Source organism: Carassius gibelio, chromosome A7 (assembly GCF_023724105.1).
Source record: "Carassius gibelio isolate Cgi1373 ecotype wild population from Czech Republic chromosome A7, carGib1.2-hapl.c, whole genome shotgun sequence".
Classification (NCBI taxonomy): Eukaryota; Metazoa; Chordata; class Actinopteri; order Cypriniformes; family Cyprinidae; genus Carassius; species Carassius gibelio.
In genome coordinates, this window is record NC_068377.1 from 35,330,304 (window position 1) to 35,342,475 (window position 12,172).

Consider the following 12,172-nt stretch of genomic DNA (forward strand, 5'->3'; position numbering starts at 1 on the left):
TTGCCATCCCTCATGTTGTTCCAAACCTGGATGACTTTGTTTTATCTATGGAACGCAGAAGATGATATTTTGAGGAATCTTTTGTCGATACAATAAAAGTCAATGGTGTCCAACATTGTTTGGACCCAAAGTTCTTCAAAATATCTTATTTTGTGCTCCACAGAGTGACAATGAAAGTTAATGACAATCTCTTTAAGCTTTAAAACACAAACCCATATGAAAAACCTGAAGAAAGATTTCACCATTATGGCCCATCACTGAATTATTATATCAGATAGATGCAATGGCTGATTTGGGGCTTGATTATATTTAATTGGGAACTGAATGGATTGAGAAGTTAACTAGAATTGAGGTGGTTGAAACTGAGGATTTAAAAAAAAAAAAGTGCTTGGTGATAAGGAAAGCCAAAGAAGGAAATTAATAGGAGGAGAAACAAGTTACATTTTGATGTGAATATAGAATCATTTTCATTAGCCTGCTATAGTGTGTCTTCAACAAGTTCCAAGGGGAGACCCCTGGATGACTTCTAAGTATTTAAATAATTAACCCTCTTAATAACCATAGTTTGTGCCCTGTCCACACAAACATGGGTATTTTCCAATCCACATGATTTTCTATGCAGTTTGGCCGTTCATCCACATGCAAACACAGCACCAGGTCATTGAAATCAAAAAAAAAATTTAACTCCTTCCAGGGTGATGATTTTTAAAAATAGTTTGCACCGTTATCGTGGAGTTTTTGGCTTTTGACATCAGAACTTGCTCTTATCTCCGTAAATTTCTTCACATGCGTGATTTCACATGGAGCAGCATTAATTACACAAATTCAATTTTGAAAATACAATGTATGATTAAACGATTATTGCAGCCCATTCTGCCCACTTTTACAGCACTGTGCTTTTATTACTCCATAAAAAAACACATTCATGTGCAAATCAGTAAAATCATGTAACGTGACATTTGCAAAATGTGATGTGCTTGATTTATCAAAATATATTTATTCACGTTTTTAAAAGCATGAAAGAGAAATTGCGCTGCTCCTCAGGAAGAAATATGCGCTCAGAGAGGAACGGAACACGGACATGTTAAGTCATCTTTTAACTCAAGGTGCGGAACTAAACGGTCAAATCCATGCAAAAACATTGCGCTTGGTGATTATTCATATATACCTTCATTTTTCATGTAATAAATGAACGTAAAGACTTGAGAATGAAATTCACATGTAACAGTAATTTGGATCCATGCAGCTCTTAAAGTGACAGCGGGCCATGTTTTACTTTACATTTGATTATTAATTTCTGTAGGCCGTACCACGCTACATTACTTTTTTCATATAAACTGCTATTAATACAAAACTAGAGCCAAACTAAAACTGAATAATAAATAGTATAGTGAATGAATGAAATAGTCATACTGCTTGAGACTTGCATAAACAAAAGCACAGTTTGTTTCATTTGTATCTTTGTATTCTATTGTATTGGTCCTTTTGCCTTTTTTTTTTTTGTTATTACTGACAATTTAATTATATTCAATAATATTGAGGACATTTTTTTGTTTGTTCCGCTGGTCTCTACAATGTAGATGTCAATGCAACCTTATTTACAGGAAATACATATTTGATATTTATCACTTATTTATTTTTAAATAAATTACTCGTATAAAGTTTTGATCATATTGCCCCCACATATTAGAGTTAAATAATCGTGATTACAATATTGACCAAAATAATCGTGATTATCGATTTTTGCCATAATCGAGCAGCCCCTAAATTTAAGAGTCTACTAATCAGATTATGAAAAGGAAGCGGAGTGGGAAGTGAAGTGACGTGATTTTGCCTGGAGCTAGGAGCAAATTTTTCGACCTTCAGAGCGTTGAGGTTTTCACTCGCTCGGAGAACGCTCCACCGCTCTGTCAGGAGCACAAATTATGCCAACTAATGCATTAAACGATTAGCTTAACAGTGGATCAGATACGAAAGTTAAAATGTTGATGGACGAGTGCGAGAGGTTAAAACTCGCACATAAATGTACAGATCGGGCGCATACATTCAGCAATGAAGAAAAATGAGAAAGTTACAGCATATTATTTTGAAATAACTACCCTCAGCTTCACCATAGTAGAGAGAGACGTTGCACAGACAAGCTAAGCGAGTTAAGCGGTCATTTAATATGGACTCTGGCTAATTGAAGAGTTCCAATAAACCAAGTTTCTTCTTGCATACTAACTAATCTTATAGTATTATGCATTTATTTTTCATTTAATATAATTTCTGAACAGAACCTTGATTTTTCAAGCATTGTGAAATAATCTTGCCGCAGAGTGAAGATGATCAGTGGAGCGGGAAATGGTGAACCCGGAGCGGACTGATTATTGAATGCTTGAAGTGCTGAGGGGAAATGTTTGCCACTCCACTCTGCTCACATACTGCTAACTAATACTCTAGTAAAGAGTATACTAGAGTAACTAGATTTACTTGGTGTATTTGCAAAGCTGGTTACAGTCAACAATGTCTTAAGGGGACCATCAAAATGTATGTAACCATTGCATTACTGAAGAACATACAGTTCTTGAAACTTCTGGAATCAATTAATCTTGGCTAATTAAATACACCAATACTTCCAGTTTGTCACCCATACAGAAGAAATACCAAAATAGATATTTTCCTATGGAGGAAGGCTTTGAATGTTGTGTTGGACCAGTTCTGTTGGGAACAATGAATCACATTTGAAAACCTGCAGCTGACACAACGCCCAATCTGACCTGAATCAAACCCAAGTTGAAGGTTTTCCTGACCTCAGGTATTCGAGTGTTATGCCAAGATCCAGGCTACAGTGTATAAAAGACACCTGCCCGAGTCTGCAGGTGTAGTAATCTGCAGTCAGTGACAGATTCTGATTCAAAGAATTGTGAAGGACTACAAGAAAGGAAGGAACCAAATGTAAAAAGATCAGTGGAGAGAGATGTACTGTGGTAAAAACTGTGAAGGTGTAAATAAGACAAAGAGCAAGATTTTATGGTTGCTATGTCACAATCTCAGGGCAGGGAAAAATTAGACCATGCTTCACTACAGAACACACTTGCTGCCTTTCCTGCTCTCAAACCACATCTCTGTATGACTCTGATGTATTTGCCTTACTAGTGGTTTCTCAGTCATAAACCTCAGTGACAGACCAGTAGAAAAATCAGATGAAGACGCAGGCTGCTCGTCTCAACGGGTGAGTGTTAAAAGCTCCAGCGGCTCAACTTCCTCCTGCATTAGTTAATAGCCCTGCTGACTCTCAACACAACTCCAGACTAGCTTGAAAGTAGTCTGGTTGGGCTCTCGAGGTCTTGACAGACACCAATTAATTGTTTATCATGCTGACGAACTGATAATCTACTGTCCTGCTTGGATCTGGTATTACATTTTCCCAATAAAGATGCTGGTAGAGAGCTGCAGTGATGATTTTTGTGGGCCACCCAGGATTGGCCATTATTGAGCGCTATAAAAATATTCCCATAATGTATCTTGAGCTTGTGTTCACCAAAGTCCTTATCAGGCAATAAACCAAAAACCCATAAAAAAATAAAATAAAAACATTGGTTTTAGCATGATGTTACAGAAAGCTAAATAAATTACAGATGTGAACTTTTTTCAAGATTTCAGATCTCATTCCTTATTCAGTCCACTTCTACATGTTTGTTTGTATGGCAATCCTGTTTTTATTTCATCGGGAACCAGAGAGAAACATCTGAAACAACCGTTTAGTCCATCGCCTCCTTTTCATTTTAAATCTGTAGGGCATGACAGACCTTTAACAGATGTGAGCAAGATGTCAGAAAGAAGCCAGCAGGACATCCCCTACTAAAATTGAGTTGTTTTGATTCAGTAAGCGGTATGCTGCCTTGAAGCTCAAAGTAATTTAACAGAAGTACATTCTCCCTCTTTTCTATTTGGTTGGTGCAAAACAATCAGTCCATCACACAAAACTACTTTTGTCAGTTTACTGCTGTTTTTAATCGGGGGTTCTAGTGACTGTCTGCTCCTCTCATAATTTAGGATTTACTGATTTGCTGTACACAGTTTACCTGTAAGAAACCCATGTCTTCAGTACAGAGGGAGAAAAACCTTAAGCTTAAATGGTAAAGTGTGTTGTGGAGCCCTAGACCACATAATTCTCGGGCTCAAGCTCATATGGGGAATCGTACCTGTGAACACTCCCTGATTAAAAACAGCTATCCTCTATCCTCCTGCAGTCCTCATGGGGATCATGAACGGATGTTGCTCTCAAATTAGATTAACCGGCAGGGGTGGAAAAACGGCACGCGATGAACGGGAACACACCTCCCTAGCTCTTTACTGTGACGTTAGGGGAGCAGCTGTCTGTCACAAATACTGGAAAAAAGCTCATCTAGTGACTGTTGTGATACGGATGCAGGCTCTCCAAGTAAACGGCGGATGGGATGGATTAACACTGAAGTGCCAACCAACTTAAAATATTCACTCCTGGATTTGCAAGTATTAAAACGAGAATCACAATTATTGTTGTGCATACTAAGAGGTCCGAAACCTCAAACTGCAAATATTAAACTTCAGACATAAATGATACCACAAATCATGTCATTCCATGAGTTGTAAGTAGAAGTGAAAGGAAACTAACTTCATTTACTCGCGTTACTGTAATTGGGTAGCGTTTTAAAGTAATTTTTAAAATCTGTAATTTTACTTAAGTACATTTTGTTTAAAGTAATGTACTTCGCTATTGTAATACAGAAAAAAATTCATAATCACGGGAAGGGGGAGGCAGGAAACGGCGAACACTTAAATCAAACTTTAATAACCAAAATAAAACAGCGCGACAGCCCCACGCGGACGACTGCCGCGCACAAACAAAAATCCCAGGCCTGGTCCTCTCTCATCCCTCACCGTCGTCGCTCCTCTTTTATATTCTTCCGATCTACTCTGTGGGACGTGAGACCGGCGAGTGGAGCAGGTTCCCAATCACTCCACCCGCCTCGCTCCATTCCCACGGCTCTCAGCCCCGTCCCACTCGTCACAGCTATATTTTAGCAAAAAACTACTGCATAAATAATGGGAAGGAGAACAAACTGGCACTAAAATCACAAGAAATAGACAGACGGACAAGACAGGTGTTATGGTGCAGGCCAGCTAAAAATTAAACTGTCATAATCTGCCAAAGTTGAACTCTAAGGAAATTAAGTGAATCCCTGGCCAAATTTAAGCTCTATGCAGTGTAAGCTGTTTTTGCCTAGGGAGAACAAACTTAGCAGCTTATAAATCTCAACATCAACCCTTCTCAAACATGTAGATAAGATAAATACTTGCATCGTTGCAATGATGGTTAAAATTAAGCTTTGACAGTTTAGCAAGTGGTTTTGCACCAATTAGACAAAATATTTAATGTTTAAAATATATTTTGTTTTTTGTTTTTTTGATTTTGGTTTTTAATATATAACTTCAAATATGAGTATTAATATTTTATGTCATATATCAAAACATTATAAATTTGTTATTTATTCTCTTGAAATTGTAATTTGCGATTGTTAAATTACGATAAACACAATTTACATTGAATGATATTTATACCATTGTTTGATCCAACTGCATGCTTTATTTTTATATGAAAATAAACAAGCTGACAACAATAACTGTAAAACTTTGTGCTTTTCTATAGTATTAAGCCTCAAATGTCAACTATACATCGGATTGGTTTTTTCTTTAAATTATAAAAAAAGTGGAAAAACCCTTAAGATAACATGTAGAAAGAAAAAAAATGCATATTAAGCGCACAGAATAATATCATTGCCACTTTGAACGATTACGTAATTCTGGCATCCATAATTGTAAATCGCGATTATAAATTTGAATAATTGTTAGCACTAATTTTATAGGCCTATCCCATTTTTGCCCTCCTCCCGCTATTAAAATGTAACTAAATAACTTTTACTCTGAGTAAATTTTACATTAGCTACTACATTTTTACATTTACTTGAGTAGAATATTTTAATACTCTTTCCACCTTTGGTTGCAAGTGATCAGACTTATGATTTTTCTACTTACAAACTCAGACCAGTCATCTGAAAGTAAGCAACCACCCAGAATACCTTATCTACCACTATTAACATCCTACTCAACATCCCTAGCAAAAATATTCTAGTTGACTTCAATGTTTAAGACCGTTAAGAGAGAACTTTGATTTGTATGCTAAAAACATTACGCAATGACCCCTAAAATGATCTGAATTTTAAAGTAAACTTAAATTACTGCTACCCCCAATAAATGCGGATGGAGGATGGGGGAGAATTCTGTACTATTAAATGCTTCCGAGATATCCCCAGCATTCAGGAAGTGTGTAAAAATCTAGCTGTCCAAGAGCGCACCACTGATCAGCCATGCAGATCATTTTCAGGTCAGAGCTGTCAGCAAAGAGGAAGGTTAAAGAGAGTCTAACTGAGGGATCTGTGCACACAGTACAATAATTACAAAGGAAGGTCTGCCTTCAAAAGCAGGACAAACTCAGGCTAGTAAAATAACGTTTAAAAGAAGTGAAAAGCAAGAGTGAGCGAAATAATACATTTTCCATTACTTTTCACAAACTTCTTCCAATATAAAAGGGAAATTTAGTAAGAAATATTTAAATTAACAGAAACTGCCTAAGGACTATAAGACATGGAAACAGTGTGGTTTAAAAATTAATGCAGTTTCAATATGAGCAGAAGCTGGAACCTTGAAGGTAAATAGATCATATATATGAAAGCTTTTGAGTTGACAGTGTTTTTTCAGTGTTATGCATTCCGAATGGATCAAATGGTTCAATGCGAGCGTCATAAAATCATTAAGAGGAAAAATTGTTTTATATGTATATGGCTTCAGGAAAAGCTTGATCGACAACTTGGTGCCCTTAACAACATTTAAAAACAATATTGCCAAACTCATCTAGCCAATCTTTTCATTGTGTCTCCATGTTCTTTTCTAGTAAGAATACAATTGTGTTCAGACTACAATATACTTGCTATAAATCATGACAGATTAGTGCAGCTGCATTTTTCTCCAAAACCTTTTTTGACTGGTCTCATCCTCCCAAGCTCTGAGGCTACAACAGCAGCAAAGCTGAATAAAATGTGCACGTGTGTGGAATTGCCAAAACTCAAAGGAACTGGTTCCATTTCAACTGAAAGCCTCCCAAGTTCCAGCAATTTGTCCCAACTTTTTATTTATTTATTTATATACATTATTATTCATAATTTGATGCACCAACAACACTTCTGGACACTGCTGAAACAGGTACACTGTAAAAACATAGTGTCGTAGTTGGCAATAAAACAATTTGAAAGATTATTGGAGAAATTACCATTACGTTTTTTTTTTTTTACTTCAGAATATCACATTGCATACATACTCCAGCAATATTTTTAAGTGCATATAGGTCAAACATATCAAAATAAACAATTTATAAAAAATCTTAAAGACTAGCAATAGCAAGCTAGATTTAAAAGCATAAGATACTAGAAAGCAACACGCAGGTGAGTTTTTTATTTATTTTTTAAATCAGGGTTGGAGAAAAACTCTGCAAGACTGTGGCTCTCTATGACCCACTTTGGCCACCTGTGTTATAGAACAAAAAAAGCCTGTTTAATTCTAATGATAAGCAGAAGGGTGGAAAATAATCAGGTAAACTTTTCAGCTAAATTTAACCACACTAAACCGTAACCTATATTTAAGAAAATGCTACAAAAGTTTAAAAAATGGGGCAACTTTAACCTATTTTCTTCCCTTTCATTCTAAATTTTAGCAAAAGTTCAAAAGACATACAGTGGAAAAATGTCGTGCCTCACAGGACCACAGTGCTACATAAACACAGAACATACAACAATGAAGTAAAACAGTATAAACTAAACTACTGAAAAAGAGCCAGCCATAGCCCTGGAACCGCAGGTAACAGGCCGAGCATCTGAATTTGCCATCCAGCATTCCAAGACAGCTCTGTCTGGTTCATTAGGAGCAGTGTAAATAATTCACACTGAGAACGAGAGAGACACTAGGAGCGCTACGGTAAAACCTGCACGGTCAGGCTGAACTTAATGAACACTTCGGTTTGAAATTGTAATGGGGAACATTGTTTTCCTTTTTCAATGACTTAAGGAAAGTTTAATTGACTGACTTTTCCCTCAAAAAACCTCTGAAGTTAATTTATTACTTGCATAACCCCCCAAGACCACGCACACACCTGGACTGCCACAAGCAGGTGCACAGCACAGAGACAATATTAATGCCTGAAGAGAATCCTAAGACTAAACCTGAATGAATATAGGACAATTCACAAGCTACGGCGACACGTGGGACTTCTATCATTTATAGACCATAAAAAAGCTGCGAGATTAATGGTAAGAGGCAAACAGTTACAGAATCACCTTACTCTGCTAAAGCTGGAGAAAATGCTCCCAAAAGACCCTAGCCTTCAAATCTTTTGTTGAAATGGACTGAAAAGAGACTTTCCTGCGGACTGTACGAGCAATTCTGCCTATTGCCTTATGAAATGCATTACGCTCCATAAACAGAAAAAGACCTACTGCACAATGGACCGAATATGGGCCAGAAACCCGAGGAGAAGAGGAAGTGGTAAATAATGCATTAAAAAGTCAAATCCTTTGTGCTTTATCTTACTTGAGCAAACACTTCGGATAAAACCGTCAAATGTTTGGATGGAGCGAATGGCCTCAAAAAGGTGTCAGGTGCTGATATGGTAATACTTAAAACAGATTAGCATTAAAATGTACTCTGAGCTATGTTCTCAATTTAATGAGCTTTAATTTATTCAAATGAGTTTGAAGGATTCTGTCTTTGCATTGAATACAAATAGAACAGTTCAACTTCAGATTATTAAACTTTAAACTCATATCCGTAAAGTATCAGTTGTTAGTAGATAATTGCCATGGTAAGCATGACTATAACTACTGACTACGCTTCAGATCCCAAACATGAAATATTAAACTTCATCATGAAACTCGCTCTGTACCGGTGTTTTTGCGATAGACATTATTGGCAAATCATGCGGCTTGTTGTTGGCATGCTATTACTCCAAGTGATTGGAATAATGACATTTCCAATTGCATTTTTCCAAAACAAGATGTTTGACGTTCCATTCAATTGCACTGGAGAACTTATAAACAATTTTCAAAAAGGCCATGTTTATATATTTGTATTTTACTGGCTTCCTAATGCAGCAGCACGTAGGGTCCTCGGACTGTTGTTTCTGGCATTCATCTAATATTAAAACTAATTCCACAATCCAATGAATTTTTGATTACGGTGTCAACTCTGAAATACAAGTTCAGTATGATTATGATCTTTGCATTACCAAATAAACACAACATTAATGTTCAGCAAAGGTTTGCACGCCCTGTGAAAACCTACAGAGAATGTCCTTACTTACTACTGTTGTGCTAGCATACGTACTAGAGGCTCAGAGTTCATTTACCCAGCCATATGAGTATTTTCAACACTGTACGTCACTGTCAGATCAATTTCAGGGTAGAGCTGTCAGTGCAGTGGAAGGTTAAAGCGAGTCAAACTGAAGGGCTACTGCACCCAGTACAGTAATTACACAGGAACTTCTGCAAGTGCTGCCATTAAATTGAGTAAACACAGGAGGAAACGGCAGTTAAACATAACAATATAATACAAGCACTTATATACATGCAAACATTTCAAGATATGCAAGCACTTCAGCCTGCAAATTCAAAACAGTAGCATTTGCGCATTCCTGGATAAAAAATTATTTTCAATTACAGTTAAACTCCAATATTGCCCATATAATACTTGGGACTCATATACAGGCTTTTATAGGGTTTTGATGTAAACTCTACAGGAGAGGGACTCATCACCCCTGAAGGACCTGTATTACTTTAATTAGTACCATTAATATGAATAATTAATATTTTCAATTAGTTTTTAGATTTTTTATTTGTATTTAATAGATTTTTTTTTATTCTGGCTATTTCTTAAGTTATTAATTAATTTTGTTTGTTTGTCATCTTTTATAGGTTTATATATATTTGTTAATTGTCTATATATGTGACCTTGGAGCACAAAACCAGGCTTAAACCAAGTGTAATTCTTTCGAAATTTAGATTTATACATCATGAATAAATCTTAATAAATAAGCTTTCAATTGATGTATTGTTTATTTGGCTGAGATACAACTATTTGAAAATCTGGAATCTTAGGGTGCAAAAAATCTAAATACTGGAAAGAAAAAAATTATAATAAATTAGCAATTTAAGTTGTCCAAATTAATTCTTAATGCATATTGCAAATCTAAAATTTTGTTTTGATATATTAATGGTAGGACATTTACAAAATATCTTCATGGAACATGATTTACTTAATATCCTAATGAGTTTTGGCATAAAACAAAAATCGATAATTTTGACCCATACAATGTGTAATTTGGCTATTGCTAAAAATATAAATTGGTTTTGTGCTCCAGGGTCACAAATACTTTTTATTTCAGTTTTAGTTATTTTAGTACATCTAGTTAGACTAAGCGAAAAGGAGAAATGATACCTTGACACCTAGCTAAACTAAAAGTTGTGGGCTTTTTTCCCCTTTAGTTTATTTCAAGTGGCCCTTTGAAGGACAACAAACTGCAAAGTATGCATCCTAAAATAAAACACTACTTCTGTTCCATGGTTTTAACATCATTTACAGTAGAAACAGGGACCTAACTTACTAAGAATCAAACTCTATAAATAATTGATTATTGCCATGAAGCAGTATTTGAGCTTCCTTGTGGCCGTAATAGTTTCCTGGAAAGTTTGTATGAAAAACTTGCAACTCAGTAACCCCAGAATAGCCATTAAAAAACACTTCGTTACCACCTACAATTCACCAGAAGTAGCCATGGTGTGCTGAATCCACTTCTGAAAAGCTGTTTAGCAGCAAATACTAGGGAACTTACATAATGTCTTAATAGAAAGCAGCTCTGCACGTCACACAAACAGCAATTCAAAATAAGTGCACAAGAAACTGGACTCACAATTGATTTCAATAGATATTGGAGTTAGGATGTGGCTAACAATGCATCACAATTGAAACATACAAATACATAACACACAAAAACAATCAAGCAGAACACGGCATTCAATAAATGTAATTCTTTTTGTAAAACTGAGCTTAAATAAGCATGCATATAATGCCTTAAAATGCTGCTTTCAGATTAACCAAACCAACCATGTATATTTTGCATTCAACCAGCCTCCATTGTTCATTAGACAACATAACCACTGCCAGATGTGCCAACAAATTATCCTGTCCCTACTTCAAAAATAATTATAGACATTTATATTCTCCAGTGTAAACATCTCTCGTTATATATTACTAAAGACAAGGCAGTTTGCGCACGATTCTCTTCAATCTGCCAGAAACACATCTTTCTAATGAGATTGTTAAAGGATCTTAACAAGCTATAAATCATTAGTCTCTAAAGGCATTTTGTCTTGGATTGTGTCTGGATGACAAAATAAGCAATTCTGTTTGGTCAGGAGAGATTCCAATGGTTAGGATACCATCCATGGACCAAAACATGAGGTCAGTTGTTGTTCAAACTGATTAGCTGATCGGTTTAGCCAACGGAACAATCAAAAGGTTTTCTTGGTTCAATGAAGTGAGATAATAGTTATGCTGAAAGATCAGCAGATACCAGAATGACCATTCAGTACAGAGGCTGTGATCACACCCAAGCCCACACGGAATCTGTGGCCACGGAATTCTGTGGAAAATTCAGCAGAAACTCTGCTTCGGATTTTTCAGCAGAAAGACGTTCTGAGAAGTTCTACACACCCCATGCTTCCTAAATATTAAACTGATTGCTTCACATTACCAACAAGGTCCATCTGAAACCTTTTATATTTAAAATTCTTGTCACAGAATTCCTCAGATTTCCCAAAACCAATACAGAAAATGTTTAACCTATAGTCAAACGAGCCTATGGACCATTTTCCACCAATATGGTGCCAGACTGTCATCTTCATCCAACCAACAAATATCTCATTAAAATTATAATCATTATAACGTCATGTTACAGAGAGGCTGATCGACCAAATTGATTAACCAAATCACTTCTCTTCCCACTTTGCCCAAATTCTAGCTTCAACATGTCGACACATGATTT

The 12,172-nt window shown here is 36.1% G+C and overlaps 1 protein-coding gene across 1 annotated transcript in view; it reads right to left on the minus strand.

The window, feature by feature from the left end:
* Positions 1-12,172, minus strand: part of LOC128017379 (alpha/beta hydrolase domain-containing protein 17C) — a 38,435-nt gene that overhangs the window by 24,498 nt on the left and 1,765 nt on the right. The window lies entirely within an intron of this gene.